Source organism: Schistocerca serialis, chromosome 2, assembly GCF_023864345.2.
Source record: "Schistocerca serialis cubense isolate TAMUIC-IGC-003099 chromosome 2, iqSchSeri2.2, whole genome shotgun sequence".
Taxonomy (NCBI): Eukaryota; Metazoa; Arthropoda; class Insecta; order Orthoptera; family Acrididae; genus Schistocerca; species Schistocerca serialis.
Window position 1 is genome coordinate 708,332,874 of NC_064639.1, and position 26,104 is coordinate 708,358,977.

At 44.7% G+C, this 26,104-nt stretch overlaps 1 long non-coding RNA gene across 1 annotated transcript; it reads right to left on the minus strand.

Annotated features, from left to right (window-relative positions):
• Positions 1-130: 130 nt before the first annotated feature.
• On the minus strand, positions 131-23,606 carry LOC126457874 (uncharacterized). Its single transcript, XR_007585539.1, has 3 exons — positions 23,443-23,606; positions 13,758-13,963; positions 131-2,114 (listed from the first exon to the last, which is right to left on the minus strand). It is a non-coding gene; the product is annotated as an uncharacterized LOC126457874 (long non-coding RNA).
• Positions 23,607-26,104: the final 2,498 nt, after the last annotated feature.

The window sequence follows — 26,104 nt, forward strand, 5'->3', positions numbered from 1 at the left end:
AAGACTATAAAAATTAATAGTCCACTAAGAAAATTTACAATAAAACTCTAAACTACTACAAGGAATTCCTGTATCAGGTGTATACTCCCCAGTACAACTGGGGAAAAACCCAGGAATTTTTAAGAATTCTGGGAATTTTTCATTGTTTCAGTTTTCAGTTAATTTTTTTTATTTTTATTTTATTTTATTTTTTTTACCTGTAAGAACTGACACTCTAACAAAGAATATTACTGTGGTACTTAAATCGGACAAAGGTAATGCTAGTGTTTTAATGTTACGGGAGGACTACATTAATAAGATTAATGTTTTATTAAGCAACTCAACATATCGCAAAATATGTAAGGATCCAACTACCCGAGTGGTGAGGTAAACAGCAGAACTTCTGAATCACATTTCCTTACCAAAGGAGGTAATTAAGAAACTAAAACCAAATAGTTCAGTTCCACCTAGGCTATACGGATTGCCGAAGATCCACGAGGATAATGTGCCACTATGTCCAATTGTGAGTAATATTGGAGCAGCCACTTATGACTTAGCAAAGTATTTGGCGTCTTTGCTGAAACCAATGGTAGGAAAGTGTCCACATCACATAAAGAATTCTAGTGCGGACTTAAGTTATTGCAGATGCAAAGTTATGACTTGTTGGTCAGTTTTGACGTAGTTTCACTTTTTACAAATGTACCTCTTGGGGACTCACTACACCTTATTGGCAATAGGTTTGGAGCAGACTTTACAGCACTGTTAGAGCACATACTCTCTCCTGTACATATTTTTTATTTAACAATGAGTTTTATGAGCAATCAGACGGTGTCGCCATGGGGAGTCCTTTGTCTGTCCCGTTAGCCAATCATTTTATGGAAGATTTTGAGGAGCGAGCACTCGCCTCAGCCACTTTTAAACCAACAGTATTTTGGCGATATGTTGATGATACTTTTATAGTTTGGCCTCATGGTTTGGATCGTCTGCGAGAGTTCCTACAACGTCCATACACGAAAACATAAAATTTACTATTGAGTTGGAGAAGGAGGGTTGCTTGCCATTCTTAGACGTATTGGTGCGACGTAAGAGTGATGGCACACTTGGTCATTCGGTATATAGAAAGCCCACTCTCACAGACCTTTACTTAAAAGTCGCTAGTTGCCACCATCCGGCACAAACGATGGGTGTTTTGAAGACATTGATTCAGCAAGCCCACTTCATATCTGACACCGATAGTTTGCAAACAGAACTGGAGCACCTGCAGACTGTATTTCTGAAGAATGGGTATTTGTCCCAGCAAGTGGAGAGAGTGCTGCAGAACTGTAAATGACAGAGCAAAGAAGAGGAAGAGGCCTTTGAAACGACTGCCTATTTACTAAATATTGGTAATATTTCAGCGCAAATAGGCAGAATACTAAGAAAATATAAAGTGAAAGCAATCTTTTGCCCTCCTGCAAAAATTTCGTCGCTGTTGGGATCTGTCAAATACGACCAGAAAATATAAAGTGAAAGCAATCTTTTGCCCTCCTGCAAAAATTTCGTCGCTGTTGGGATCTGTCAAATACGACCTAGAGCTGCGCAAGGCAGGTGTTTACAGGGTTCCATGTGAGTGTGGCAAACCTTATGTAGGGCAAACGATGCATACTGTGCCGGATCACATTGTAGAACATCAGCGGCATACTCGCCTCCTTCAGCCTTATAAGTCTGCCATCGCCGAACACTGTATTTCCACTGGTCAAGCCATGAATTACAATGAGAGAAAAATTGTGGCCCATACATCTAACTTTTGGAGTTCTATTATTAATGAATCCATGGAAATACAGCTGTCTGACAATGAGTCTCTTATTAATTGTTACGGCAGTTACCAGTTGAATTCGGCATGGAATCCAGTCATCGAAAAACTTCGTGTCCTCCGTAGCCGGCATAGTTCTGTGACTGAACCGCGGGAAGGCAATTGAACTGATATCGATGCAGCGAGTAGTGCACTCACAACACCAAGTGAATCCACCACACATGTGCCAGAGAGGCCTTAAATACCAGAGCTCAGGTAGTTTTCACCAGTATCACCTGAAGATGGCCAGAAGACTGTGCACTGAAATATTGTGGCAGGAAGTTCCAAACATCCGGCAGTTCACCTGAAATTTTGTGGACCAAGAATATTATTGTACCCCCTACTGCAGGATAGTACTGCAGCAGTAAATCATAAATGAGAGAAAAATCAAAATAAAACTTAAGTTGCAAAGAAAATGCGCCATTTACAACAACAAAACACGGTGCACACACAAACATCTGCAAACAGCAAAATATGTCAAAGGCTTTAGGATGAAGATCATGCAATACTTCGTAACAACAAACTGCACCTGATGAGTGTGACATCACAACTGTTTACATTAGTTTCGTTTGAGCAGTTCCCAGCTGACTGATGTGCATGTGCAGTTGAGTACCGTATGAGCGGTATCTTCTGCTTCTGGCTACTTAAAAGTGTGGCTGTAAGCTATATCAGCTGTAGCAACAGGCCATCATATGCCAACAGGAAAAATTTTTCTGGCGCTCCTTAGCTGCCAGATTGGTGCATAGGCAGAGCAGTCCACGTTGTACGGGGGGGGTCTCCACATGATCCGTATTAAAGTTAAGTGATATTGCTGTTTCCTCTTCATTTGCAGTGTATTGTGTCAATGCACACAAAACGGATTTCTGTGGCCGGTGTCATGTACCTTTTGCATTTCTTGTTTTTATGTTTCAGACTTCTTCAAAGGCAAACACAAAATTATGAACCCCCAGGGGGCTGACTGTCCTTTTGTGGGTACGTGTGTGGCGCACACGGGGCCCCGAGCAATTGCAGTCTCCTTTCCTTTCAAGGCTGCAATACCATCCCTGTTCCTCTCCCTCCCTATCCTTACTCCTTTGTCCCTGCCCCCTCTTGTCCCTCTTAGTGGACTTTTTTATGTCGGCCTGGCTGTCCTCCTGGCTTTGTTTTGGTCTGTGTTATTGTTTAGTTTGCTGTTTCCATCTCCATTTCAGCATTTTTTGGTCCCCTTGGGGTTTGACCTCCATTTCCAAAATTTTCCATTCAGTGTGAGCCATTTGGGGATGAACTCCGTACCTAGCTTCCATGGTGCAGGTTCCTATCCCCCTTTCCTCCCCTTTCTCTTTGCACCCTGGCCCCCTCCTGCTAACCAGCATGGTAGCCAGTCCATGTGGTGGGACTGTTAAGTACCCACTTGGCTGAGCCCCCTGAAACCACAGGGATCGCACTGCTAGTACATGAGCTGTTAATGCCCCGTGTATGCCCAGGAGTCAATGCTCATAACTTTAGGGCACCAGAACTCCCGGCAATGGCTGCCATGCCAGATGCCCTTGCTGTGGCTGGGTGGCGCCAACGGGGAGAGCCCGATTGGAGTGGGTGGTACTAGGGCAGACGCCTTGCACATGAAGTGACGAAAGCTTCACCATCCTGGCCATTCTGTGGCTGTTTCTAAGAGTGGTAGCAGATGTGACACTCCTCTTTCTGATCCTTTGGCCTTCCCCTTCCTGGCCACCCCCTGGGAGGAGGGTCAAGCTCACTGGCTTGAGTTGAAACCTTTCCCTCGGTACCTGGTTTGTACCAGGACGGATGGCGGAAGTTTTACCATGACCAAGCCTTTGTGGAGACGATTGAAGATAAGTATGGTGAAGTGGAATCGATGAGTAAAATGTGGTCCGGTGCTTTGCTCATAAAGACATCTTCTGCTGCCCAATCTGACGCCCTGCGTGCTTGTGACTGTCTCAGTGATGTCCCAGACTCTGTCATGCCCCACCAAACTTTGAACTCGGTACAGGGCATTATTTTCCACAGAGATCTTCTTCTCCAAAATGACTAGGAGCTCCGTGCTAACCTCGAGCGGTGAGGGATTCGTTTTAACCACCGTGTGCAGTGAGACCCTCCAAACAATCGCACCGCTATGGGCGCCTTTATCCTGGCCTTTGAGGGGGATGTCCTCCTTGAGAAGGTCAAGGTAATGGTGTATCTGTGTGATGTAAAACCTTATATTCCACCACTGATGAGATGCTTTAAATGCTTGCAGTTTGGACACGTCTTCCTGCTGCACCACTGATCCCCTCTGCAGTGACTATGGGTGCCCCCTCCATGAGGGGAGTGTCTGTGCTTCCCCACCAGTGTGTGTAAATTGTCATAGACAGTATTCTACACGCTCGCCTGTATGGCCGGTGTTTGTGAAAGAAAGGAGGATTCAAGAACAAAACCTTAGATCGGCTCACCTACACTGAGGCTCGTCAAAATTATGACTGGCTCCATCCCGTGTCTATGTCTTCTACTTTTGCTTCCATTACATCCGTTCCCCTTCCTACCCCCTCCTCTTCCCAGCCCCACCCCATTCGCTCCATGCCTTCAGCCTCCTCCTCCCTCTCCCACTTACCCTCCCCGTCAGTACCCATACCCACCCCTTCGGGTGCTGCTCCCCCTCCCCCACCGGAGAAGTGCTCCCCTCTTTTGGCGGCCGCCGGTACTGCAGCTCCCTCCTGGGATTTCTCTTCCCAGCACCCCCTTGAAAAACGATCTACGACTCCACATCGGAAGTGCGATCCGCGACCGGTGGGCGCCAAGATTGCCCGGTGTAATTCCGTGCCTGCCCTCGCTGAAGTCTGCCCTTCTCTTCCTTCCCAAGAGAAGAAGCAGAAATGCAAGAACAAGGGCCAGGCCCCTCCAGTACCCCCTGAGGTGCAGCCTTCCCCTCCTCCAGTCAATGAACCAACAAGAGTCTGACCCCACCTATATGGATATTACCCCATCCTTATCAGTGAAGGATGGAGACTCCGCGGTGTGACTGACTCCGATCCCTTCGCTTCTCCTTTGGACTCTGGCTTGAAAATACTCCAGTGGAATTGTAACGGGTATTTGTATCACCTTCCAGAGTTGCAGCCCCTTCTTTCCTTCTACTCTACCACTTGTATTGCACTCCAGGAGACCCATTTTTTCAGTTCTTACTCACCAGCCCTTTGTGGGTTCCGCGCTTTCTGTCGGAACCAAATTGGCCCTTTCCGGGCTTCTGGTGGTGTTTGCACCTTGTTCCGCAAGGACATTGTTAGTAAATGGGTTCCTCTCCATACCACTCTGGAAGCCATTGCAGTCAGGGTCCATCTGGCCACTCCAGTCACAATCTGTAATCTCTACCTCCCACCTGACAGGCTGCCCAAATCCCATCCCCTCACTACCCTTCTTCAACAACTCCCTTCTCCTTTCCTGCTATTTGGGGACTTTAATGCCCACAACCCTCTTTGGGGTAGTCATACGACTAGTGCCCTGGGCAGGACAGTTGAAGCTATTCCGGGAAGGGCTTGACCTCTGTTTACTAAACACAGGCGCTCCCACACACTTTAGTGTGGCGCACCGCACTTTCTCTACCATTGACCTCTCCATCAGCAGACCCGGCCTTCTTCCTTCCATTCAGTGGGGAGTCCCTGATGACTTATGTGACAGCGACCATTATCCGATTGTTTTGACCTTACTTCAGTGTCTCTCGCTCCATCACCCTCCCAGGTGAGCCGTGTCTAAGGTGAGTGGGGTGCCTTCTCCTCTGCTCCCATCCGTCCTGTATTGCCGCACGACAGTGTTCATGAATCTACTCAGACTTTGACTCCTGCCATCCTTTCAGCAGCTGTTTTAGCAATCCCTTCTTCCTCAGGTTCCTCATGCCAGAAGATGGTCCCTTGGACGACTCCAGAAATTGCTGCAGCCATAAAATACCGCTGCCATGCTCTTCAACCCTTAAAGCGGCACCCTTCTACTGCTCTTCTTCTGGTCTTTAAATGACTCCGCACATGGGCCCGCTACCTAATCAAAATTCAGAAACAGATTTGCTGGGAACGATATGTAGCTGCCATTGTAATTCACACCCCCTCTTCACAAGTCTGGGCGAAACTCAGGCGAATTTCTGGCTACCGTCCTCCCACTGGTGTTGCAATAATTTCTGTACATGGTGTCGTCCTTACCAATCAGGACTTTGTAGCAGAAACTTTCGCTCAATACTTAGCTCAAACTTCGGCATCAGCTCAGTATCTGCCCAAATTCCTTCTCCTGAAAGAGTGCTCAAAACAACTGCCTTTGTCTTTTGTTTCTCGCTGCTCGGCGCCGTATAATGCTCCATTCAGCAAGTGGGAATTTGCCAGCACCCTCACCCTTTGTCCTGACATGGCTCCTGGACCAGATCAGATACATAACCAAATGCTCCAACACTTATCGGTGGCTGGCCACCATTGTGTACTGACCCTCTTCAACCGTCTGTGGAATGAGGGAGTATTTCCTACCCAGCGGCAGGAAAGCATTGTTGTTCCAGTGTTGAAGCCAAGTAAGCCACCTCTTCAGTTGGATAGATACCATCCAATTAGCCTTACTAACACCCTCTGCAATCTTCTTGAATGCATGCCGAGTCGGCAGCTGTTTTGGATCCTTGAATCCCATGACCTTTTGTCATCAGCTCAAAGCGGTTTTCGCTGTGGCCACTGTACGGTGGATAACTTGGTGCACCTGGAGTCTGTATCCAGTCGGCTTTTGCCCATTGGCAACACCACCTTGCAGCCTTCTTTGATCTGCATAGAGCCTATGACACCACCTGGCACCACAACATCCTCACCACCCTTCACGAATGGGGCCTTTGTGACGTTCTGGTCATTTTTATCCATAACTTCCTTTCATGTTGCTCTTTTCGGGTCCAAGTTGGCTCCTCCTACAGCACTCCCCATTGGCAACAAAATGGGGTTCCACTGGGTTCCGTGCTGAGCGTCCCTCTCTTACTCATTGCCATTAATGGTCTGGTGACAACTGTTGGGCTGACAGAGTCCCCCTCTTTCTATGCTGATGATTTTTGTATGGTGACAACTGTTGGGCCGACAGAGTCCCCCTCTTTCTATGCTGACGATTTTTGTATCTACCTCACTTCCTCCATAATGGATGCTGCAGAACGCCACCTACAGGGGGCAATTTGCCGGGTGCACTCATGGTTTTCAGTGGCCAAGATGTGTCATGCATTTCTGACATTGCCGTACAGTCAATCCCCATCCGGAAGTGTTCCTCGATGGCCAGTCCCTCGAGGTACTGGACACCCATCGCTTCCTGCGTCTGCTCTTTGATGCCCAGTTGACATGGCTCCCTCGTCTTCGCTAGCTGAAGAGGATGTGCTGGTACCATTTCAGTGTTCTTAGGTGTCTGTGCAATACCACCTACGATGCAGACTGCTCTGTTCTCCTGCGATTGTATCAAGTGTTGGACCAGTCTCGTTTAGACTATGGAAGTCTTGTCTATGGTTTTGCGTTGCCTTCAACGCTACAGATCCTAGACCCCATCCACCACTGTGCGGTCCGACTTGTGACTGGTGCCTTCTGGACTACCCTCGTACTTAGCCTTCTCGCAGAGGCAGGGATTCCACCACTGCGTGTTTTGCGACAACAACAGCTGATACCTTATGCATTCGCTGCACCCCAAAGCACCCTAATTATGGTCTCCTTTATCCGGACACGGAGGTAACCGTGCCGCAGCGGCGGCCACGATATGGGCTTACCATGGCTGTCTGCATTCAGTCGCTCTTTTCTGAACTCCAGCAATTCCCTTTACCCCTTCTCTTCTCTGCTCACGCATGTACCCCTCCTTAGTGCATCTCTCGGCCACAGCTCTGTCTTCATCCTCTCAGTCGATTCAAAGAATTCTGTCCCTCCGATGGATCTTTGCCACCAATTCTACTGTCTCCTCACTTCATTCCAGGCTTCAGGCTTCAGAAGTGATTTATACTGATGGCACCATGGTGACACACACAGTGGTTATGGTTACTACAAGCCACACCACAAGTTAGGAAATGGGGCCAAATTTCTAGTAGTTTACTGTCGGGTTGAGATTTTCACAAATGTTTTATTCATATCTTACAGAAACTAGCAGTACGGCAATAAACAACCTTTTAAACACGCTGCTAACGGCAATCGAGTAATTTATAGCAATACAACGGTTAAAAAAAAAATCAAAAAACACGGAAGCTATCAGTACGGCAATAAACTACCTTTTAAAACATGCTGCTAATGGCAGTCAAAGTAATTTATAGCAATACAACAATTTCAAAAAATTTAAAGAACATTAGTAAACAGGCTACTAAAGTAAATACAGAACTTGTTAATAAAGTACGGTGAGGTAATGAAGCTACCAACACCGCCATTAAAAAAATTAAACAGGTCTCAGCAAACACATGATTAATGGCAATAAAAGGTATTTACAAACTTGGAGGAATTTTTAAAAAAATTTAAACAAAAGTGTCCTGGAATATCATTAGAACATAACAGATATGACGGACCTGTGTAAGGCGGCCACAAATCACCCACTCAGGGATGCTCAGGCTAGACAGAATACTGACCAATTTAAATACGCCCGTAAACGCAATTGCCACTCAGGTTGGTCACTGCACCGACTTTTAGCCAGCGAAAACTTTTTATAAGGTGGCTTAACTTGCTGACAGAATTAGAGCTAACCTCGTGCTAGGAAACATTACACCACACAGTCCTGAATTGAGCGACCACATGATCAACCAACAAGAAGCATGAATTTACTCATAACCCACAACAGAATAGTGAAACAATTAAACTGCCAAAACTACACCTCCCATCGGATAGTAATGAGAGGAGGAGGAAAGATCACTGTCTTTAATTACACTGGCGCCAGGGACAGGAAACCCAGTCGCCGGAGGCCCCACAAGGCAGAAGAGACGCTGGTTACACAAAATTATTACTTAATGATTAAACCTTCCATGAACGTAACTTGCAATTATGCTCGAACAGGCAGTACACGACCTCCAATGGCAAGGATCCACACATCCGACCATGCACGTGCCACCAGCGTACCCAACACGCCACGGTCACGTGACAACACGCTCTGTCACCGGAGTTCACGTCTTCTCTGCAACGTTGATGGGTAGTGACTGCTCCTTCATTTTAGGTGTCTCCTTTTTACCTCCAGTGTTGAAACAGAGGATTTAAAGGAGCTTGTTAACGTCCCACCTAGGTGAAATGAACAGCAACTACTCGTGGGGCAATTCTGTATACAACCAACACGCGGGGAGCTCTTGTGTCAACTCGACCCGCTCATTACACACAACCGACATACATCACGTAGTGACTCGGCACAACCGACCACGCCTCCTTCGCGCTGGAGAGCCACACTGCCCTCCCTTGTCCAACACACTCTCTGCACGCAGTGCCCCTACTTCCGCGCCACCACACGATGTTACAACCGGTCAAAGATCTCACTTCCTCCATAGCAGTTTCCCGGAAGCAAAAATGAATGGCTTGTCTGTTATGAGCAGCGAGAATATTACACCTGGCCCTACCCCAGTTTTCTTTAATAAGCTGGGGAGTAATAACTGCTGGTATTAGGTCTTGAATCTAGCAGAGGGAAAAGACAACCAAGCAGCCACTTAATGACATACAATATATCAAACATATCAGGAAGAAAAGGAAAACCAATGCAATCTAAACATAAGTTGTAGCACGAGTCAATACAGGGCTCAACCTCCCCCTCTTAAACTGGAAGCATACCTTCCCAAACCCTACAAGAGAAATGTTCACCTCAACTTAACCTGACTCAGATGAACTCGATACTGCTTTCCCACTTGATTGTTCCGAACTAAGAGATTCACTGGACCCAACTGTCTCTTGGTGGGACACGGCCCAATAAAATGAGGAGTCAATTTTCACAGTCTGTCGACTCGTGCGTCTCTCCCCGGGTAATTACGAATATAAACTTGATCACCAGGCTTGCCCTGAAACTGGCACCGACCCCTGTTATAACGAATGGCTTGTCTGTTATGAGCAGCGAGAATATTACGCCTGGCCCTACCCCAGTTTTCTTTAATAAGCTGGGGAGTAATAACTGCCGGAATTAGGTCTTGAATCTTCCACAAATCAGTAAGGGGAGAATTAACAGGAAAGATAAACATCAGAGAAGCAGGGGTTGCCTTGATGGATTCATGACACGCGGTGTTAAAGGCGAAACTAATCCACCGGAGATTTGAATCCCACTTCCTAGGAGAATCCTGATGGTAAATAATAAGAGTGGATTTCAAATTGTTGTTCACCCTTTCCGCAATAGATCCCTGAGGATAATATGGAGTTGTGGTAATATGCTTTATTCCGTTCTTGAAGGTAAATGTTCTAAACTGAGCCGAACGAAAAGAGGGAGCGTTATTGCTAACCAATTGTTTAGGTGGTCCGAATACACTGAAGATGTTGAGTAAATGAGCAATGGTAATGACAGCATTTACATTTTGACTCAGTATAAGCCAAGTAAACCTATAAAAGGCATCGATCATTACCAGAATATATTGATTACTCTGCTTAGTCCGGGGTAACGGACCCACATAATTGATGTACAATTTGTCCATAAGGTAAGCTTCGCACTCCGAACTGAGCAACCCTTGCCCCAATGCATTACTAGCCTTAGCAATACAGCATTCCCGATACTGTGCTACCGTATCTCTTATATCTCACTCCATACAAGGCCAAGTGAGAAATTCCTTCTGTAATGTCTTATATGTGCCTAAATGTCCCCCGAGAACAGATTGATGAAAATACTGAAACACTGGTCGTACTAAGGTTGCTGGTAAACAAATCCTAAGTTTCCGACCGTCTCCCTCTTTTTTACACAGAACCCCTTTGTTCACAACATAGGGGACTACCTCCTCGCCCGCTTTCAGCCTTCTCCTAATGTCACCGAGCTTAGGGTCCTGTTCCTGTTGTGTACATAGATCGACGAAAAGCTGGGAATCTCTCCCAACACCATACAACTAAAATCCTTTTCCCCACTCTCCTGATTGTGATCAGCACTGGGTGAACTATCAAACATCTGACTTAGCACATCGGCCATGACATTGTCAGTTCCCCTGATATTTTTAACAGTAAATTGAAAGGCGGAAATTCGCACAGACCACCTCGCGATTCTCCCTGTTTTATGTGGGCGAGCCAAAACCCAACTCAGGTCCTGATTATCAGTTTCAAGATCAAATGGTCGATGCTCCAAATAGAATCGATACTTTTCTAAAGCAAAGAGGACTGCCAACGCCTCGCACTCATACACTGAATACTTGAGTTCGGCATTCGTTAACCGGCGCGACGCATATGCTAGCGGCTGCCTCTGCGCACCCTCTTCTTGAAGAAGAACCACAGAAACCCCAGAGTTAGAAGTGTCAGTTTGCACAATAAACGTCTTACTAAAATCAGGAATGCCCAATACCGGAAGACTGGCAATCGCTTCTTTGATCTGGTCGAAGGCCGCCTGCTGTGTGGTTCCCCATTCAAACTTAACTCCCTTCGGACGAAGTTCATTAAGGGGTGCCCCCAATTGAGCGAAGTGGGGGTAAAGTGCCTCAAATAATTAGCCATGCCAATAAATTTGGCAATTCCCCTTTTATTTCTAGGGGGCAGGAGTGTTCTTAAGACCTTTGTACGGTCCTGGTCAAACGTATACATCAGCTCGATACCAGGTGCCCCAAAATGAGACCTGTGGACGAGTGAAGGTGACCTTTTCGGGTTTGACTGTCAAACCGGCACTCTGCAGCCTAATGAATACCTGCCGGATGTGCTCAAGATGTTCTTCAAATGACTTACTATAGATGACCAAGTCGTCTAAATAGTTATACGCACAAACCAACTTCAAATCACCTAAGACATTGTCCAACAATCGCGTCAATACAGCTGCCCCAGTAGCGAGACCAAAAGAACCCTATTAAATTCGAACAGATTCCAATCTGTGCAAAAGGCGGTAACATCCTTGCAGTCCTCCGTTGGAGGAATTTGGTAATACACCTGATTAAGATCAAGGACCGTGAACCAATTTGCATCCGCAAACGAAGTGAACGAATTATGAAGGTCGGGAAGAGAAACCGATTCCAACGCCACCTTGTTATTCAGGTGACGATAATCAACAACTACTCTGAAGTCCCGCCCTTGATCCTTGGCACGAGGAACACCGGAGACGCGTAGGATGAAGTCGAGGGTCTAATGACTCCCTCTTTGAGCGTTTTAGATATTTTAGACCTCAAAACCTTGACCTATGGTGGTGACATACGATAAGGAGACAGACTAACAGGAATCGGGTCACTAAGGCGAATCTAATACTGAAGAACTTTGGTAACTCCTAGTCGATCACAGAGAAGCTGGGGAAAATCAGCTAACAACCTACCAAGACGAGAAGCCTGCTCCACCGAGAGATGCCCCAGATCAAACTTGCCTGCTTTGACCGCCAAGGCCTTAGGAACCGCACATTGTACCTGCTGCTTACATTCACAAAAACCAAACTTCAGTTCAGTCTTAAACTTAAAGAAAAAGGTATGCCCCGCACAATCCAAAACCAAACGAGTTTTATTAATAAAGTCACACCCAAGATCCAAGTTAGCCAACAATCCTTTCACCAAGGCAAAACATATGGGCCAAGAAAATTCTCCCACAGACAAACCCCCCCGAACCCATCCTTGTAGAGGTAACAGCTACCCATCAGCCAAACGACATCTCTGAACTATGGATGGAATCGATCTAAGGTGAGTAATATGTGCAAACTCCAAGCACCAATCTAAATTCAACAAGGAAATAGAACTTCCAGAATCCAACATCCCACAGACAGGTTCACCTCCCACACTACAGCAAATATATGGCAACGAGGAGATCGGGGCAGCAATCACTCGGGCACACCTGGCTCGATAACTCTGAGTTCCTCTTTTACCAGCAACCTGGTGTCATCTGTTAGCTCTCGGCGTTCGAGGAGCACTGCATTCCCTAACAAAATGCCCTACGCTTCCACATCTGAAATGTCGTCAATCCACCTGCTTATTCACATCGCTGGATTTTCCCCGTCTCTCCTTAACCTGTAGATCAGTTTGAGATAACTGCTTCCTACACTCATCGGGCAGTTGGTTCTCAAGAGACATTGCTGAGATTTTACCCACTGCCTCATCCACCTCCTGCCAATTGACAGGACGCTGCCTGAAGACGAAATCAGATTTATCCACCACTCGCATGCCTCTTAAAACTATCGAAACCAGTTCTTCCTCCATAAGCCCTACTAACAACGCCGATGACGCTAACCTGTCTCTATCAACATACTGTCGCAACCCCTCGTCCTTCCGTTGCATACGCCAAATATAATTACAGTCCAGCTGTTGCTTGAGTCCTCTGGTTAATTTTTTATCAATGACCCACTGCCTTAACTGAGTTAAAGACAAACCACCTTCCATTGCTTGTGAGATAAATTGCCTTAATTCATCTCCCGCTAACGGATACAAGAGCCCCAAGATCAGCTGTTGAGAAACTCTAAATGCTTGTCCATGCTGTTCGAGCCGAACCAACAACCACAAGAAATCTCCTACTTGTTCAAGATGATCTATACGTAACTCCCTGATATCCTTAAACAAATACATGATCAGATTAGGTAACTTGGAACACGCCGCCTGTCAGGCACTCACAGAGTCACAACCACCCTCACAACTCATCCCATCGCGGAACTCTTAATTCCTCTCTTCCATCAGGGAGTCCCTTTCTTAGTTCCAAACAAGCAAGATCAAGTTGCAATGCACTTATTCTCTCCTGCAACCCCACCCACGACTGCTTATCAGAGCCACTTAATTCAACTGACCCTAAATCACGTGCCCGATTACTGAGGTGAGCTAACTGCGCCCGCACCCTATCTAATTGCCTACCACTAGGCTGAGCATCCTCTAAGAAGGATATAGTATCTCTGAGACAATCAACCACCTCACCCAAGAATTTTGCTGCCACCTTACACTCGCCAATCACTTCCAGCGTGATGACCATCGGAGACGAAAGTGCAGACCGTCAACGCACTGCCAGCTCCGACACACTTCCTTCCGTGGGCTGCTGGCGGATGGCCAATTCATAAAACAAATGTTCCCTCTTCAGCAAGTTTATTCCAGGGCACTTTCGTGGTTCCATAATTACTAGAATGCTGAAACAGAACAAACTAATCAGCTTTTGCACCACACAAAGATATCAGACAACGAAACAATTTCTCGAACTCGACAGTAAGCAACTGACCAAGAGACTGTAACCACCCTCTGGTACCAGAGCTGACACACACACAGCAGTTACAGTTACTACAAGCCACACCACAAGCTGGGAAATGGGGCCAAATTTCTAGTAGTTTACTGTCAAGTTCAGATTTTCACAAATGTTTTGTTCGTATCTTACAGAAACTAGCAGTACGGCAATAAACAGCCTTTTAAACACGCCGCTAACGGCAATCAAGTAATTTATAGCAATACAACAAATTTAAAAGGAAAAAAAAACCACAGAAGCTAGCAGTACGGCAATAAACAACCTTTTAAAACATGCCGCTAACGGCTATCAGGTAATTTATATAGATACAACAGTTTAAAAAAAAAATTTTAAAACACAGAAGCTATCAGTATGGCAATAAACTACCTTTTAAAACACGCCACTAACAGCAATCAAAGTAATTCATAGCAATACAACAATTTCAAAAAATTTAAAGAACATTAGTAAACAGGCTACTAAAGTAAAGACAGAACTATGTTAATAAAGTACGGTGAGGTAGTGAAGCTACCAACACCACCATTAAAAGAATTAAACGTGTCTCAGCAAACACACGATTAATGGCAATAAAAGGAATTTACAAACTTGGAGGAGTTTAAAAAAATTTAAACAAAAGTGTCCTGGAATATCATTAGAACATAACAGATATGACGGACCCGTGTAAGGCGGCCACAAATCACCCACTCAGGGATGCTCAGGCTAGACAGAATACTGACCAATTTAAATACGCCCGTAAACGCAATTGCCACTCAGGTTGGCCACTGCACCGACTTTTAGCCAGCGAAAACTTTTTATAAGATGGCTTAACTTGCTGACAGAATTAGAGCTAACCTCGTGCAAGGAAACATTACACCACACAGTCCTGAATGGAGCGACCACATGATCAACCAACAAGAAGCATGAATTTACTCATAACCCACAACAGAATAGTGAAACAATTAAACTGCCAAAACTACACCTCCCATCGGACAGTAATGAGAGGAGGAGGAAAGATTACTGTCTTAAACTACACCGGTGCCAGGGACAGGAAACCCGGTTGCCGGAGGCCACAAGGCAGAAGAGACGCTGGTTACACAAAATTATTACTTAATGATTAAACCTTCTACGAACGTAACTTGCAATTATGCTCGAACAGGCAGTACACGACCTCCAATGGCAAGGATCCACACATCCGACCATGCACGCGTCGCCAGCGTACCCAACACGCCACAGTCACGCGACAACACGCTCTGTCACCGGAGTCCACGTCTTCTCTGCAACGTTGACAGGTAGTGACCGCTCCTTCATGTTAGGTGTCTCCTTTTTACCTCCAGTGTTGAAATGGAGGATTTAAAGAAGCTTGTTAACGTCCCACCAAGGTGAAATGAACAGCAACTACTCATGGGGCGATTCTGTATATAACCTACATGCTGGGAGCTCTTCTGTCAACTCAACCCGCTCGTTACACACAACCGACATACATCACGTGGCGACTCGGTACAAACGACCACACCTCCTTCATACTGGAGCGCCACACTGCGCTCCCGTGTCCACCACACACTCTGCTCGTAATGCCCCTACTTCCACGCCACCACACGAGGCTACAACCGGTCAAAGATCTCACTTCCTCCATAGCAGTTTCCCGGAAGCAAAAATGCAGATATCGATAGCAGAGGGAAAAGACAACCAAGCAGCCACTTAATGACAGACAACATATCAAACAAACATGTCGGGAAGAAAAAGAAAACCAATGCGATCCAAACACAAGGCGTAGCACGAGTCGATACAGGGCTCAACCTCCCCCTCTTAAACTGGAAGCTCACATGGTTTCTGGCCACACTGGTTTTGCTTACACCTATGCGCGACGCACAGAACTTTGTTCCTTGCCTGATGGCTGTAGTGTTTTAACTGCAGAATTGGTAGCCATCTTGCATGCACTGGACCATATCCGCTCCTGCTCAGGACTATTCTTCACTATCTGTAGTGACCCATTGAGCAGTTTGCACGCTATCGCCACCCATTGGTCATCGCTGTCCAGGACTCCCTTTCTTTCCTTCCTCAACATGGATGCTCCTCGTTTTCATTTGGACCCCCAGGCCTTGTTGGGATTCTTGGCAATGAACTAGCCGATTGACTGGCTAAGTTAGCTGCTACCAGGCCATCTCTTGCTATTGGCATTTCGGAAATAGACCTTCAATCAGCATTATGCAAAATGGCACACTCTTTCTTCACCGAACAAGCTCAGGGCGATTGAGGATTCTACAACTCCGTGGCAGTCCTCCTCCTGGGCCTCTCGTAAGGCCTCTGACATCCTATGCCGACTCCGCATCGACTATACTTGGTTGACTCACATTTATCTCCTCCGTAGTGAAGACCACCCTCTTTGTCGTTGTGGAACGATGTTGACTGTGGCTCACATCTTTTAGGACTGCCCCAACCTAGCCATCCTGCGACAGACTTTTAGCTTTCCAGACTCACTGCCCCTGGTGTTGGCTGATAATGCCTCAACGGCGGATGATGTTTTACATTTTATTCATGATGGGGGCTTTTACCGTCTTTTACCGCTTTATTTAAGGGAGGGACCTGCCACCTTATCGTTGAGTGGAGGGGCTGGCAGGCCCTCTTGCTCCCCCCTTTGCCCCGACTGTATTGGCTTCGACGGGGCGTTGTGGTTCACCCCAGCCCTCTGCCTTCCCACTCCTTTCCTTATAGGGTCTGTTATGTCTTAAGCATCTCTCTTGTCTCCTGTGCTTCTTCCTTCACGCCCCTGTCATTAGTCACTTTCTTTCCCTCACCTCTTCTTCTGTCCTTTTTCTTCCTCCCCTGTCAATAATTTATCATTTTATGGATATTGTAGTTCCCTCTTTTAATGTGGGATTTTATTGGTTTTATTTAATCTAAGGTTGGAGGGACTGATGACCGAGTAGTTTGGTCCCTTCTCCACCCAACCAACCAACCAACCGGAAAAGGTGAAGCGGTTGCCCAGCACAGAGCCTGCACCTACCGTCATGTATTTTTATTTTCAAGTGTTAAAAAACACAAGATGTTTTTCCTGTTCCTCGGTAAGAGGAAGGACTCTCTCTCTGTTAATGAACAAAGGTCGATGCATCTTACTTTAGAGCATAATCAGCAGTGTTGGTACTGGTGGAATTACCACAATGGACAGTTAAACATCTGCATGCGCTTGTAGGCTGAATAAGGAAAGTAGGCTTGACTCAGCTTGATGTAACTATTTATTAACGAAGCCGTGAGAAAAGTTCAGCACGGTAAATTATTCCATATCTAACACTTGGAGTCACGCTACTAGTCAAGGAGTAGGACGTGGAACAGAAATCAACAATCGAAGAGTAAATCACAGAAGAAATGTCGCCTGTGTATAGCGTCTCTGGCGTCCAGCGGGAAAGTTTCACAGAACTGTAATTGCAGACAACCTGCGCATGTCAAGGCACTGGATGATGATAGAAGACGCCACATCAGCCCCCATGATGGAAGCGGAGCGTCATTCCAAATAGCGTGCTGGAAAATTGACATGTTGCCCATATCTTGAGGTGTGTGGTGGTGGGTCAACTGTGGTTCCCGGCTGTATCTGTGTCTGTGTTGGCGATGATGTTATTGGAGTGATTGCTGAGTGAGACAGAAGTCATGGTAAGTCAGGCGTCATTTCTTCCAGAAAGACGTATGCCAGTTTCATGTGGTCAATGGAGACTGTAGTCAGTTTCCCATTGATCAAGATGTCTACAGTTTTGCTTCCTCTGGTTACGACATGGTGTTGTTGTTGTTGTGGTCTTCAGTCCTGAGACTGGTTTGATGCAGCTCTCCATGCTACTCTATCCTGTGCAAGCTTCTTCATCTCCCAGTACCTACTGCAGCCTACAACCTTCTGAATCTGCTTAGTGTATTCATCTCTTGGTCTCCCTCTACAATTTTTACCCTCCACGCTGCCCTCGATGTCTCAGAAAATGTCCTACCAACCGATCCCTTCTTCTAGTCAAGTTGGGCCACAAGCTCCTCTTCTCCCCAATTCTATTCAATACCTCCTCATTAGTTATGTGATCAACCCATCTAATCTTCAGCATTCTTCTGTAGCACCACATTTCGAAAGCTTCTTTTCTCTTCTTGTCTAAGCTATTTATCGTCCACGTTTCACTTTCATACATGGCTACACTCCATACAAATACTTTCAGAAACGACTTCCTGACATTTAAATCTATACTCGATGTTAACAAATTTCTCTTCTTCAGAAATGCTTTCCTTCCCATTGCCAGTCTACATTTTATATCCTCTCTACTTCGACCATCATCAGTTATTTTGCTCCCCAAATAGCTAAACTCCTTTACTACTTTAAGTGTCTCATTTCCTAATCTAATTCCCTCAGCATCACCCGACTTAATTCGACTACATTCCATTATCCTCGTTTTGCTTTTGTTGATGTTCATCTTATACCCTCCTTTCAAGACACTGTCCATTCCGTTCAACTGCTCTTCCAAGTCCTTTGCTGTCTCTGACAGAATTACAATGTCATCGGCGAACCTCAAAGTTTTTATTTCTTCTCCGTGGATTTTAATACCTACTCCGAACTTTTCTTTTGTTTCCTTTATTGCTTGCTCAACATACAGATTGAATAACATCGGGGATAGGCTACAACCCTGTCTCACTCCGTTCCCAGCCACTGCTTCCCTTTCATACTCCTCGACTCTTATAACTGCCATCTGGTTTCTGTACAATTTGTAAATAGCCTTTCGCTCTCTGTATTTTACCCCTGCCACCTTAAGAATTTGAAAGAGAGTATTCCACTCAACATTGTCAAAAGCTTTCTCTAAGTCTACAAATGCTAGAAACGTAGGTTTGCCTTTCCTTAAGCTTTCTTCTAAGATAAGTCGTAGGGTCAATATTGCCTCACATGTTCCAACATTTCTACGGAATCCAAACTGATCTTCCCCGAGGTCGGCTTCTATCAGTTTTTCCATTCGTCTGTAAAGAATTCGCGTTAGTATTTTGCAGCTGTGACTTATTAAACTGATAGTTCGGTAATTTTCACATCTGTCAACACCTGCTTTCTTTGGGATTGGGATTATTATATTCTTCTTGAAGTCTGAGGGTATTTCGCCTGTCTCATACATCTTGCTCACCAGATGGTAGAGTTTTGTCAGGACTGGCTCTCCCAAGGTTGTCAGTAGTTCTAATGGAATGTTGTCTACTCCTGGGGCCTTGTTTCGACTCAGGCCTTTCAGTGCTCTGTCAAACTCTTCACGCAATATCATATCTCCCATTTCATGTTCATCTACATTCTCTTCCATTTCCATAATATTGTCTTCAAGTACATTGCCCTTGTATAGACCCTCTATATACTCCTTCCACCTTTCTGCTTTCCCTTCTTTGCTTAGAACTGGGTTTCCATCAAAGCTCTTGATATTCATGCAAGTTGTTCTCCTTTCTCCAAAGGTCTCTTTAATGTTCCTGTAGGCAGTATCTATCTTACCCCTAGTGAGATAAGCCTCTACATCCTTACATTTGTCCTCTAGCCATCCCTGCTTAGCCATTTTGCACTTCCTGTCGATATCATTTTTGAGACGTTTGTATTCCTTTTTGCTTGCTTCATTTACTGCATTTTTATATTTTCTCCTTTCATCAATTAAAGTCAATATTTCTTCTGTTACCCAAGGATTTCTACTAGCCCTCGTCTTTTTACCTATTTGATCCTCTGCTGCCTTCACTATATCATCCCTCAAAGCTACCCATTCTTCTTCTACTTATTTCTTTCCCCCATTCCTGTCAATTGTTCCCTTATTCTCTCCCGGAAACTCTGTACAATCTCTGGTTCTTTCACTTTATCTAGGTCCCATCTCCTTAAATTCCCACCTTTCTGCAGTTTCTTCAGTTTTAATCTACAGTTCATAACCAATAGATTGTGGTCAGAGTCCACATCTGCCCCTGGAAATGTCTTACAGTTTACAACCTGGTTCCTAAATCTCTGTCTTACCATTATATAATCTGTCTGATTCCTTTTAGTATCTCCAGGGTTCTTCCACATATACAACCTTCTTTCATGATTCTTAAACCAAGTATTAGCTATGATTAAGTTATGCTCTGCGCAAAATTCTACCAGGCGGCTTCCTATTTCATTTCTTAGTCCCAATCCATATTCACCTACTATTTTCCTTCTCTCCCTTTTCCTACTGATGAATTCCAGTCACCCATGACTATTAAATTTTCGTCTCCCTTCATTACCTGAATAATTTCTTTTATCTCATCATACATTTCATCAATTTCTTCGTCATCTGCAGAGCTAGTTGGCATATAAACTTGTACTACTGTAGTAGGCGTGGGCTTCGTGTCTATCTTGGCCACAATAATGCGTTCACTATAATGTTTATAGTAGCTTAGCCATACACCTATTTTTTATTCTTTATTAAACCTACTCCTGCATTACCCCTATTTGATTTTGTATTTATAACCCTGTATCCACTTGACCAGAAGTCTTGTTCCCCCTGGCACCGAACTTCACTAATTCCCATTATATCTAACTTTAACCTATCCATTTGCCTTTTTAAATTTTCTAACCTACCTACCCGATTAAGGGATCTGACATTCCACGCTCCGATCCATAGAACGCCAGTTTTCTTTCTCCTGATAACAACATCCTCCTGAGTAGTCCCTGCCCGGAGATCCGAATGGGGGACTATTTTACCTCCGGAATATTTTACCCAAGAGGACGCCATCATCATTTAATCATACAGTAAAGCTGCATGCCCTCGGGAAAAATTACGGCTGTAGTTTCCCCTTGCTTTCAGCCATTCACAGTACCAGAACAGCAAGGCCATTTTTATTAGTGTTACAAGGCCAGATCAGTCAATCATCCAGACTGTTGCCCCTGCAACTACTGAAAAGGCTGCTGCCCCTCTTCAGGAACCACACGTTTGTCTGGCCTCTCAACATATATCCCTCCGTTGTGGTTGCACCTACGGTACGGTTATCTGTATCATTGAGGCACGCAAGCCTCCCCACCAACGGCAAGGTCCATGGTTCATAGGGGGGTACGACATGATGTGGGCTGGAATATGGTGATTGGAGCAAGGGTTTAATACCTTCCTTTTATAACATGATGTGTGCAGGAGGATAGGTCACGATGGACAAACATGGCGGGAGTCCCATGTTGGGAGGTTGCTGCAGATGGAGGCGAGCCACATGTTGTCGCAGTTGGCGGAGAAATTCGAGCTGGTCGCCCGTAGGATTCGGCAGACCATCGGTAGCCACGAATTCTCCCAGCAAGCATAATGCTTCACCGTAAACCAATTTGGCTGAAGAAGCATCCAGATCTGGCTTGAATGTTCTTCGGAGTCCAAGTAAGTGCTTTCGTCTATTCCGGTGTCATGACACATTGGGGTAGCTTTTAGGGTATGCTTCCATCGCTCTATTAAACCATTGCTGGTGGAGTGATAGCTCGTTGTCCAGTGGTGAAGTGTGCCACAAAATTTTGTCAACTCTTGAAATAAATCAGACTCGAATTGATGTCCCCTGCCCATCATAATGTGCAGCAGGCAACCAAAACGTGACACCCAGTGTGTGACGAAGGTGAAAGCGATAGTTTCTGCCATAACATTGTCCACTGGTGCAGCTTCCGGCCATCGAGTGTACCGATCAATCATTGTAAGCACGTAATGGTGACCATCCGATGATGACAGTGGGCCAACAATGTCAAGGTGGACATGTGTGTATCATGCTGTCGTGATTGGGAAGCTTCTTACCGGTGAGTGCATGCGGTAATTTATCATGCCATGCTGGCGTTTCAAGCAGCATCTCGCCCATTCGCAGCAGTCCATTTGCATCCCAGGCCATACGTAATGCATTATTACTAGGTGTGTCGTAACTCGTATGCCTCGGTGACATGAGTTGTGCAGCAAATGGAAAACGTGCTTCAGAAATTGCAGAGGCAGGAAGAGTCTCAGCTTCGATGTGGACATGTCATAATATAGCTTTATGTCTCTTCCAGGAATGTCTACAAGCCGCAGGTCCAGCGCTGATTCATCATTTAACAGAATCGCTTGTAATTCTGCATCAGCTTGCTGTGCTACAGCGAGGTTGGCGTAATCGATCATATTGGCGATGCTGCTGACTATGGACAAACAATTGGCCACTACACTGTCGCTCCCAGACACATAATGTATATCAGTGGTAAACTAAGAAATAAACGAGCTGGTTGTGTTGACTGGGGGAACAATTCATGCTTCTCTGACAGAATGCCTATGTTAGTGGCTTGTGATATATAAAGATAACAAAGTCATGTGCTTCTAGTTGCGGTCTGAAGTACTTGATAGATTCGTAAATGGCCAAAATACTCTGTCGTGCGTGCTCCAAAGTCTTTGTGAGGTTGTCAACTTGCATGAAAAAAATGCAAGTAGCTGCCACATGTCACTACACCGTTGTTGCAACACAGTGCCAATTGTGGTCTGGCTAGCATCGATTACCAGTGCTAATGTGGTGGTAGGATCTGGATTTCTGTGACTACGTTGATGATGCTTTTCTTGGGCACTTGAAATGGGACAGTCATTTCGTGAGTCCAAGTTATGGGCACATTACCCTTGGCTTTTAGACCAGGTAGCGCTGCGACTAAAGGTTCCTGCAACTCTGCAGTGTGTGTGGCAAATGGCAGCAGAAAAAGTTTAAAATCCCGAGGAAACGTTGTAGCGGGCCTCAGAATGCGTGAAATGGCTACCACCTTCTCAGGTAGTGGTAGCGATCCTGCCACAGAAATTCTATGTCCGAAAAAGTCTACTTCAGGCTGGCCAAATACACATTTTGAAGTATTGAGCACTATTCTGTAGTGTTCCAATCGCTTCAATACTTTGGTTAGATGGTAGCGATGTTCCTCAGGTGACGACAAAAAAATCAAAATGTCGTCCAGGTATGCATACACAAAAGGTAAACCCTGTAGCATGGAATCTATGAAGTGCTGCCATGTCTGTGAGGCATTCTGAAAGTCATGAACATGCTCTCGAATAAACCAAAAGGAGTGATGATGGCTGTCTTTGGAATGTCACGTCCGGCTACAGGTATCTGTGCGTAGGCCTTTGCACAGTCTAACACAGTGAACACTACTGAACCACTCAGAGCATAATTGTAATCATGCAACAAAGGTATGGGATAACGATTGGGTATTGTCTGGGTGTTCAGGGCTCTATAATCGCCGCACGGCCTCGGTGCACCTTCCTGCTTTGGCACTAGATGTAATGGTGAGGATCAAGGGCTGTTGGAAGGCCAGATTACACCTTCACGCAACATACAGTCAAATTCTGCCTTTGCTATTTTGAGGCGATCTGGGGCTAAACGTCGCAGCCGACTAGAGGTAGGGGGTCCATCAGTACTCTCAATATAATGGACAGTATCATGTATTACCTCCTTAGGTGCCCTGGACGGTCGCATCAGGGCTGGAAATCCTTGAAGCGGCTCTGCATACTCACCATCCACTAGAACAGACAATAATAAACTGCAATCAATAACTCGTGCAAAGATGTGAGAAAAGTTCAGTATGGTAAATTATTCCATATCCAACACTTGGATTCACTCCTCTTGTCAAGGAGTAGGACGTGGAGCAGAAATCAACAAACAAAGAGTAAATCACAGAACAAATGTCACTTGTGTATAGTGTCTCTGACATCCAGTGGGAAAGTTTTGCGGCACTGTACTTGCAAACACCCGCGCAAATCACGGCACTGGACGATGACAGAAGATGCCACAAGTGGTAGCCATTTTGGGTTGAAAGAATATAAGTAAAAAAGTCTGTATTTTTGATGTGTGTAGAAGTAATACATTCATATTTCATCACTGAAAAATTGAGTTATTATTCCAAGTAGTACTAAAAATCCAAGAAGCCCACCTGTGTACTTCGAAGCTACTACGAAGATACGATCCCAAAAGGAATTATGGACATGGTCAAGATTTTGTAGGCAGATACGGCAATCGGACGTAGTATTATTAATTGGTAAGCATAAATCTACAACAAGAGAAAGACTATTTCGTTCATGCAAAACTAATATGAACCCATTTACAGGCACAGCCCAGCTTAATTGTGCTTCTCCAAGTGCCGAAAAATTAATCTCATTATTTCCATATATCTAAACATTTATTGTATATTTTTCATTATATTATGCTGGGACCTATCAAGTGAATTAATATACATTCACATAATAAGGAAAGACTAAAATATGTTATGAGTTTCAGTTTTCGTATTTCTGTGTTTTTGGCAGTCAAGTATTAATTGGCTCGCAGAACAATCAAGTTATTTTTGTCAGCTTGCTAAAGAAATTTGGCTTTTATTAATCCTTCCCGCAGACACAGTCAATTTATTTGAAACGAAGTGTTCTATTCCACACTGTCGGCTAGTTTCAACTGCCAGCCGAAATTCAAGAGCATGTTTTAATCTGCTGGCACATAACGGCATTATGCAATAATGAAGAATGCAGCATGATGTAATGCAGTAGTGGTATTCCAAGAAAATCTGCATCACAAAAACCAGACTGAAAAGCTTAAATCAGGTTGGGGCCTACTTCATTGTGAATCTGGACATACAAAAGTGCACTTTAAGCAGAATTATGCATTTTAGTATGGTTTATGAAATTCTGATGCTCTTGGAGTATCCTCTGATGTCCTGTTTCTTTTGTGACATAATGTAATAGCTTTTAATACTTTATACGTACTAACATAAAGGCTCCATACATCATCGTAGCTGCGCACGTGCAATAACGCCTGTTTTCTGGCGCTTTCTGGCAACTGCTGAAATGAACCTATTTCTAACGGGTAGTAGGAAAATATTGCGAATGGTGGTTTGAAAAGTGTTACTTTCAAAGTAAATTTACCTTTACGCAAAGTGAATTATGTTACATGTAAGAATGTGCGATGAATGTCCTAAATCACAGAGCGTTTAACTCTCTTTGAAATCGTAACACTTTAGGGACCAGCCACTTAGAATAATTTAGAGCCCATAGAACCAGACATTTATGCCATTATTAAAATTTTACTGACACATTTGTGTGATGTAACTGTAACACGCACAGTAAAGACCAATGTTATAAGTGAAAGCTTACCTTTTCTTGTAGCTTATTAATCTTTGAGACGAATATTACATGAGAAAGCTTAGCTTTTCTTGTAGCTTCACCATGTATATTACCTTAAACCATTAACTTTTTCTATTTGTGTGTTCGCATAACTTAACAGTGATGTTGTTATTGGCTGACTACATCACATGCCTTATGCTCTGCATATATGCTGTCATCGGCTGGCGAGATCATGTGACATAACCATAATTGGTTTACAAAATCACATCGCAATCTTGATTTCAATGCTTTGGAAACAAAAGTGCTGTTTTTGGTGAAATTCAAATTTATACTTCCGTGATACTAAAACATGCAGCATTTAGTAATACGAAAATATGTAGTGTACCTGTTGCTGTATATCAGAGATCTTTCAAAAATGTGTTTTTAACCTTTCAAGCGTTTGATAGGTTTTACACGTGTATAAAACCTTAACAATTCAAATGGCTGATAAGTTTTCTACATCTACATATATATTCCGCTAGCCACCAAGCAGTGTGTGGGACACACTTGCAGATAGACGACGCGCTAAACGGAAGGGGCTGCTCACTAAATTCCAAAATTTTATCTTCGCTCAGGATGTAGAGCATATATTATTAGCACCAACTTTCATATCTGAATGCCTCAGTAAGAGCTCTAATTTCCCTTATATTTGAATGGTGACCATTGTGTGATTTGAAAGTTGGTGGTAATAATATAAGCACTACATCCTTGGCAGAGATCGGATTTTGGAATTTAGTGAGCAGCCCCTTCAGTTTAGTGCATTGTCTATCTGCAAGTGTGTCCCACTTCAAACTTTCTATGATATTTGTAATACTCTCGCGATGGCTAAATGTACCAGTCACGAATCTTGTCGCTCTTCTTTGGACCTTCTCTATCTCTTGAATCAGACTCAATACTCTAAGACAGGATGAACTAAAGTATTGTAAGCAATTTCCTTTGTTGGAGGATAGCGTCGCTTCAGGATT